This window comes from Castor canadensis, chromosome 15 (assembly GCF_047511655.1).
Source record: "Castor canadensis chromosome 15, mCasCan1.hap1v2, whole genome shotgun sequence".
In the NCBI taxonomy this organism is placed as follows: domain Eukaryota; kingdom Metazoa; phylum Chordata; class Mammalia; order Rodentia; family Castoridae; genus Castor; species Castor canadensis.
In genome coordinates, this window is record NC_133400.1 from 98941879 (window position 1) to 98950647 (window position 8769).

An 8769-nucleotide genomic window follows, 5' to 3' on the forward strand; every position below is an offset into this window, starting at 1 on the left:
TCTGCCATGGGTGTGGGTTGACGTGGGATATTTGGCCCCTCAGAACAGTGTTTGAAGCTGTGAAAGACATTTGCTTTGGCTCCACCCCTGCCCAGTGCAATGGTTGTCACTGTTATAAACAAAATCAATTGGATTACAGGCCAGAGATGCAAGCCTCTTAGCCCTGTCACCATTATGCCAAATGAACTTGAGCAAGTCACTGCACTTCTCTGGGGCTTGGTTTCCCTTAAGTGTCCAGCGAGAGGAATGTGTGGTTTCGTCAGGAGCCGTCTGGCTTAAATTTCTGTGATCTCTGAAGGTCTGGGATTTGTTTCTGCAGCTGAGGTGATAGGGGTTGTGATTTACGTGTTTTCAAGACATCTGAGTCTGCTTGGCTACCCAAACAGATCTGGGGTGGTTAGTTTAGTTAATTCCAAGCTCCGAAATCTGGGATCTGAGGAGAAAATTTTGTCGTGCTGCAGTCTCCATTCCTTGGCCCTGGTCAGCCATCCTGATCCAGAGCGGACATGTGCAATTTCCCCCATCAGAGCTCTGGAAGAACAAGCCAGAGCCAGGCGTCCTAGCAGTGTCTGCAAAGACATCTTCTGCTCAAAGGAGAATGTGTAACAGATAGATCTTACCTGTCAGGGAAACACATCACTTTCAAATTTGTGTTGCTTTTGTTTTTAAAATGAAAACAAATTTTTCCTAATCAGAGAAATGCTTCTTATTTATTGCAGACACTTTAAGAAATGCAGGAAATATGAAGAAGAAAGTAAAAACCAGCCCACTCTGTAGAGATGATCCAGTAAATAACTTGATAAACTTCCAGGTGTCTCTTGGGCACACATAATCACAACATTCTCACATAAATGGCTAGACATGCCTCGTGTCCTATTTTCATCTATTAAAATGACCCAGAGAATGTTTTTCTGTGGCGATGGCTGTACACCTCCAACATTATTTTTAACAGTTGTGTACTATTGTATTAAATGTACCAGAATTCACTGGCTTGATCACATCTAGATAGTTTCAACTTTATTATTACTATAATGTATATATTTCCTGTACTGTGACGACTGTCTTTGTACTTCACATTTTTCTGCATTTTTTTTCCTCCAGGTTGTTCGCCTGAGAATAAATACCTGAAAGGTAAGGTGCCGAAGGGTCCTCCAGAGAAGAGTGTGACACTTAACATCATGGTGCCATTTCCTGCTCTCTGCCACACTGTCAATATTTAAAGTTTTGGCCAACCTGATCAGTTAAAACTGATGTTTTACTGTTAGCCTGATTAGCAGTTTCTTTGCATGGCTGTCTTTGGTCAAATAGCAAAAGTAATGACCTCCTGAGAGGGCCTTGTTGCTGTTTGTGAAGTCAAGACTGGCATGAGGCCAGATGTACCTTATTCAGAGAGGCAGGGAGACAGACCCAGCATAGAAGGGTCTGATGGCTCTTTGAGGACGTAGCATTTCATCATTGATTGATTTATAGCTGAAGCTGGTTGGATTGCCTCCCACATGATCTGGTCATAAAGGGGGTTGAATGACAGGGCTGACATTTGTTCTGTAATTGCAAGGCTGCAAGAGGATGCCCCTTGTCCTCTCAGACCGTTCTTCTCTGATCTAACCACCCTTGGTCCTGAGCGAGTCCACCATGGGTTTAGAAAACAACAGCTTTGTTTCAGCTAAAGCAGTCAAGAGAGGTTTGGGAAGATGCCCATTGCTGCCCATGACCTAGCGTGAGGGTGGAACAGAAGCCCTGGGGGACAATGGAAGGGAGGCTGAGTGTGTGGAAGGGCATCTCTGCTAGACATCTCTGTTGTGGCCTGCTGTCACCAGCCAGGCAGGGAGGCTGCAGCAGGGAGGGAGCTGCTCGGTCCAGGTCTGGCGTGCAGTGGTTTCCTGGCCGTTGCTCCGTTGTGATGATTCATGGCATTTGGAAAGTGTGGCTGGGCTCTGAACAGGGAAGTGAAAAATAACACAGCCAAGGTCAGTGCAGGACATGGTAGGGGCTGTTGTAAGCCATGCAGCGTTTCTCTGGAAAATGCAGAGGGCGGGGGCCACAGTAAAATCAGGCCTGGTGGCCCTGCTTGGACAAGGGGCCCTGCTGCTCTAGCAGCATCAGCTTTTCCGAGCAGTGGACACTGATTTGTCCCTGGGAAGTGGCTGCTGGTTGTGGCTGAGCTGCTACAGGAGGAGGAAGTGGAGGGTGAGTCAGGGACTGTTGGCTTCCCCTCTGACTGAGGACTGGGTCCTTTTCTCAGGGTGGTGCCAGGGGACACTGTGTGGCTTTAGCTGGATACTTTGAACTTGGGTCAGCAGGGAGGCTCTGACCAATATTCCTTTGAATGAGTGAGGTGATTAAGTTGGATCCTAGGGCGCTGTTCCTGGGTGGGCCACTTTTCTGCCTTGAGGCCTCCTGTGGTCGGGGGACAGAGGTAACTGCAGCCCTGAGGTTCTGGATATTGCCTAGGGATTTGTCTCTGGAGGGACAGCTGGTTTCAAGACCCACTGAGGCTGGTGAATGATTGTCCTGGACTCTGCTTGTCCTCTTGGCCAGTGATGACACAGGAGAGGGCAGGTGTGTGGATGGCACCTCCTACGTGAAGAGTCACAGTGGACTGTCCAAAGTTATCGATACTGCTGCCACGCGAAACCTATTCTAAAGGCACTCCACTTGTCCAGGCCAGTGCTTCTGCCGGAGAGCACATGGCGCTAAGAACGCTCACCTGATAAAAACTGGAGTCCCCTTGGACAGCTAGCCCTATCTTTTTCCAGCATGGCTTCTCTGCTTCTCCCTTCCCTCCATCCCTCCCACCCCCAGCCCCAGGGCATGGTCAGGGCTGAGGGTCAGCTGCTTTAGCTCAGGCAGGACACCCAGCATCTGTCACCCTGTACTTAGTAGGAAGTCTCTTAGCCATGTGTGAGAGAAATGCAAGTCAGACCAGCTGATGCTTCAAAAAGTGGGCTTTGTGTGACCTAGGACCTGCAAGGGACCCACCCACCAGGTGCTCCCTTTTCTCCCACCTCAACTTCCTCTAACCCTAATGTCAGCCTCTTTGAGGAACTCGCTCTGTCTGGCAGATATTGTATGGCTTTGGATATCACACTGCGGCTTTCCTGCCAGAGAGGGACTGAGAAGACCAAGTAACAGAGCGGGGGGCCTCGATAGCATTTGCTGGGGCCAGGTGAGCTCAGCTCTGTTGCAGTTGTGGTAGGGACAGAGCTGAGTGATGGCAACTCACATCTGTGCACTGTGATGAGCACAGAAGGGCTTCCATCCTGGACAGAAGAAAGTCAGGCCTCCAGCCTAGGCACTGAACACTTCCTGAGTCCCAGGACAAAGACAGGGTCCCCCTGCTTCCCCCAGGCCCGGCAGTGAGAGGCGTGGTCATTTCAGTCCTCAGCCATTATTTTCTGATTTGAAAACTCATAGGAGGATGGGGATTTTCTCAGCTCCATTTTGGGGGTGCAAGCTGGGGGGCAGCAGCTGTATGAATTGCTGAGCAGATGCCTTGGAGGATGGGTGTGGTGAGTGAATGAACAGAAGAGCCATTCTCATAAGCCTGGCAAAAATGAAACCAAATAAAAACCCCATAAAAGTCCCTCCTAGGGCAGAGGAAATACCAACCTGACACTGCTGCACTGCCAGCTCTGTTAGAAGGACAGAGGTCCATGAAGAGCCTGTGATGACTTGGCTGTGTTTGAACTTGACGGAGAATATGCTAGGAAGTAACAGCGAGGCAGTGCCTGTGCAGGGAAGGCCTGCCGGTGTGTGCATTTGGGCGGTGAGGGGTGGCAGTTCAGGAACTGATCAAGGGCCAGGGTGCCAGCGGAGCCTAAAAGAGACATTGGACAGGAACAGGCTGTAAGTTTGCACACAGCGCAGAGATCAGGCGACTGTCAGCGGGCCTGCCCTTGCTGGCTGTGACTGAGGTCAGAGGAACTCTGACCTCCATTTAGTCACCAAACACCCATCTGGAACTCTCTTTGAAGATTAAGTAAACAATCACAGTGCAGGTAATGACAGTGGCGTGACGTGGAGGCAATGTGTCGTGGGTGAGGCACGACCCGCTGCTGGCTTTCTGTTCCTCTCCTAGGACTTCCTTACCTGGGGGTGCAGCTTCCGGCCTGGCACAGAGCTTGCTTTAACGGATAGAGTTGAGGATGTTGAAACTTTCACTCTCATTTCACAGGGTGACATTATCCCAGGGACAGAGCCCTGCTGTCACCCACAGCAGCTGGTTGTGGCCTGTGGCCAGCAGCTCTCTGCACAGCTAACCTGATGTGCTGTTTGTGGGAGATTTCAGTTCTGCTCTGCAGCTTGGGGCAGCTGTGAGCCTATGGAGTAGGGGCAAGGAGGGGGCTCCCTGGGGCCACAGGCGACTGTAGGGTAGGTGAAAGGCCTAGACTTCACCTCACTTCACCTTTCTGCATGGTGGTTCTGTTCTGGGTGGGAGCAGGTGACAAGCTTCTCTGGGTATGGAGTCGTGGCCAGTTGGTCCCTAATTCTTCTGTGACTCCGCTGTAGATGGTGGTGGGAGTGGGTTGCTGGCTTTTCTGCACTCTGTGTGTTGTTTGCTGAGGCCCCCTGGCTTGGGGAGGAACAGTTTTAAGTGTTTGTTGACTGACCCACCAGCTTTTCATTTACTTGTTCTAGGACTGTTATTTTGTCACTCAAATCACAATGACACATGACTTCTGGTCTTTTAGTTCTCCTGTCTGGCACAGTGCCAAGACATGGCAGGGTCTTTGCACATGTTTGCTGACCTATCCTTCTGTTTCACTTTTGTTATAATGGAAGTCTTGACCCCCAGGATCTCAGGGTGTGACCTTATTGGGGCATAGGGTCTTTAAAGTGGCAATCAATTTAAAATTTGGTCATGAGGTGGCCCTAATCCAATCTGACTGCGTTCCTTATAAGAAGAGGACACAGACACACTCAGAGTGATTACTGCGGGGATACAGGGAGAAGATGCTGTCTATAAGCCAAGGAGGAAGGAACCTCAGAAGGACCCAGAAGGAACCTGCCCACACCTTGATCCTGGACTTCCAAGCTCCAGAGCTATGAGGAAACGAGGTCTTGGTGTGTACGCCACCAGCCTGTGGTATTCTGTGACAGCAGCCCCAGCGACCTAGTACCACCTTTCAACACGGTCACTGAGCACGTGAACGTGTGGCAGGTGACGAGAAGAGACAAAGGTGGAGAAGAATGGGAAAAGGGGAACGGGAATGGACCCACCCTATCTTCTTCATTGTCTTTCCCAAGTCCTCTCTTCTCACCTCTACCCTCAACAGAAAGCGGAAACTTGGGGGAGAAATGAAACACAGGGCTCTCCGCAGATGCCACCCTCTGGGATGACATGGAAACCCTCCAATGCAGAATCAGAAATGCTGTTTGTCTGGCTGTCCTTCCCCATAGCTCTCAGTTAGCTCACGGTCTGCACACATGGCCCCACTGAGTGGTCGAGTGTGTGTGTTTCTGGAAGATTCCAGCTGTTGGGGATACATTGTGATGGTGCAGCTGGCTGAGTGTGCACTAGCTCTGTGGCATATGGCCATGATAAAACAACTCTCTGGACCATGAATTACATTTCTTGTTGCCCTTTGCTCTAAAGCTTTTGCCAGTGCTGTGTTTCTGTACAACTACTACAGGAGGTTTGTCCTTTGATCAATGGCTCTGGCTGATGGCTATGTGCTTTGGTCTTTTTGGCCACTGAGCTAATTTCATCCTGGGATCCTCTTGGGCTTTCTGGGAACATCTCTGAGATTCAACCCTGTCTGGCCTATGGAGAAGCCAGGCCCATTTGCAAGCTGGAACAGTATGGAAGTCTTAGTAGTTCTTACTCTTCATTGGTGTCTACCATTTTGGATTCCAAGACATTTTCTATCATACAACTCGATAATAGTCCTGTCAGCTTGGGGCTCATTTGCAATCCTAGTTTAGCTCTTTGGTTTTAAAGGGAACTAAATTCCAGGAGCTCAGTGTTGACCAACCGACTCTGGGTCACAAAGACCTGGTTCCCCAAAGGATTTTGGCTGAGATGGGTCTGCCCTTGTGGCTGCAGTCAGCTTCAGTGTGTGCTGGGGGTGAATTAGCAAAACACAGCCACTTTCCACTCGGACTGAGAGTGTCATCTCTGAAGTCTGGTGGCATTTCTTCATTTAATATTGGAGTTACATAAGTATACATAGGAGCCAAAGCACACATCCCAGGACTGATCTGAGGGTCATCAGAGCAAGTGTCACAAAGCTGCCATGTGCTCTACCCCTCTGCTGCCACTTCCTCCTGCAGTGTCTCTCTCTGCCAGCCTCCCTGCAGCTCTTTGACCTGCCCTCTTCCTCCTGCTCCCTGATCATCAGCAAGCTGGGTCCTTTCACTTGGTGAGTGCTTAGGTTGCCCCTCTCCTGAGGGTGGCTGCATTTACATGAGGGTCTCCTAAACACCCCGAGCTTTCAAGATTCAAAGAAAGCATCCCCAGTGGTCGAATGGAGCCCAGGATGTCCACCTGCACTGGGGCAGTCAGGCTTACACTGCTTATTCAGACAGACGGTGTTATCTGCTTGGTTCCAGGGTGTCCTTTCATGTGTCATTTGTGTGTGGTGCGTGTATGTGTACCTGAAGGATAGACACCTGGCATGATACAGGCACCTGCTCTAGCCAAGGTGCACTGTTACCCAAGGACGTTTATTATAGATCTTGCTGCAGGTGGAGACTGATGTGGCTCTTGTTGGCATCTCTCTGCCATGGCCCCCGAGTCCAGGGCTTGGTGTGATATCTAGCCAGGGAAGAACTCACACAGATCTTGGGCTTGTGGCCCCTAGCTCTTCCCTCCCATGCTTTGATTTCGTAAATGTTGGTCCATCCAGAGGACAGGACTGAGCCCACAACCCTGCACATGCTTCTCTGTAATCTGATGACTTCCACTCTGCTCCAGCCAATGAAGACTCAGGCAAGTGACCCTTAGATAAAAAGCTTTGTTTGGCGTGACTCAGCCTTGTACACATCCAGCCCACTTGGCCTGGGTTGTTAAGTGCCTGGTTCCTGTAAATATTGACAGTTAGAAACCATCCCACGAGCTCCCAAGCCATGTCTGGAAGGTGATGTCTCTAAATATGACCAGCAATTAAGCAGTGCTCAGCATTTGCTAAGATGCAGCCACTGATAAACTTTACTGCATTATTTCTCTTCCTCCCGGTGGCTCATTTGCTTGTGTGTGACTCACAGTTGATGTATTATGGGTTCTGATCTAGCGAGGAAAGCTTGATCTGCTGTATCAGAGACTGTCATGCAAGGCCTCTTGGTTTCTAGGATACCAGCTTTAACGGGGTGACTTTGCCAAGAAGGAAAAGCAACGGGGAGTCTTCATTCAGAAACTAGAGGGGTACAGAGGGACTCTGACCAAAGCAGTGTTTCTCACTTCCCAGGGCCTGTGTGGTAAAATCCACTCACCCTGAAGGTAATTTCCACTGCTGCTCAAATCTGGTGCCCTCAGATCTGCCAGGAGCCATTTCTCTCTGTTAGTCAACCCTCTTGGGCTTGTCAGATCCACCAAAGATGGATCTCTGCCTGGCAGAAGGTGCTTCACCTCCGAGATTCCTTTCAAATGACCTAAAATAAATTTGTTGCCCCTGAGCGCCAGCCCAGGCTTTCCGATGGGCTTGGCTGTTGGGTTTAGCCGGCTTTAGTACTATAGAAACTTCCTGTGTGAGTCACCGTCCTCATGAATGGCCCTGTTTATTTCCTGCACTTAGGCTGAGAGGCTGTCCTGCCAAGTCAGAAATGAGCTTTGCAGTAGATGAGTTCTGAACGTGGCCTTCGGTAGTCAGGCATGCCAGCCCAAAGCACTGTCCAGGGCTGAGGGCTAGGGTGTACACACACTCACACACATTCACTCCACGCTCACACACATTCACTCAACGCTCACACACATTCACTCCACGCTCACACACATTCACTCCACGCACACCCCACACACAGTCACTCCACACACACATACCACACTCTCTCTCTGTCTCTCTCGCACACGAGTGCACACACACGCCACACCTTCCCTTTCTCACACACACTCACACACACACACGGGCTGTCACAGCCCTCTGCACACCCACTTAGTATTTGCTCTGTGTTGTCCTGCAACAGGAGCGGAGTTCTCTCGCGCAGACCTGCTTCCTGGGAGGAAGCACTCACACTCTTACCTCAGGGTGAGCCATTTCTTGTCACCAACTGCCTATGACTTTGGGCAAATTACGTCCTTGCTCCCAGCCTCAGGCCCCTGATTTGTGAAATGGTGACCCACGTGGCGGGTCAGGGCTCGTAGAGGAAATGTGTTTATCACACTCGGCTGGTAACAATTTCTCAGTGAATTTAGCACTGAGCCACAATGGACAGCATGGCTGTTACTGATCCAACCGGACTCCAGTTTTTAAGGGCGTGCTACCAGCCTGGAGGGCCACATGCGTTGTACTGACCCACCAAGGAGGTGCTGCCCTCCTCACCTTACAAAAGACAAGCCAGGGGCCCAGACTCCAGCCAGCCAGGATCAGAACAGGTCAGCTCCGTCACAGCGAGCAGGAGCTGAATGTCTCCTGTGCTGCTCTGCAGGGACCTGGGGCTCATGGTCAGGTGGCCATGAGGACAGCTCTTCACCTTTGCCTCAACTACACGTGCACAGACTGTCCTATTTACTAGCAAGTGGTTTCTCGGAGCTCTGGCCTGACCACTTGCAGTGGGGCTGGGGTCTGCTCCCCATTCAGGGAAATCACACACCTGCCCCAGGGGTCCCAAACC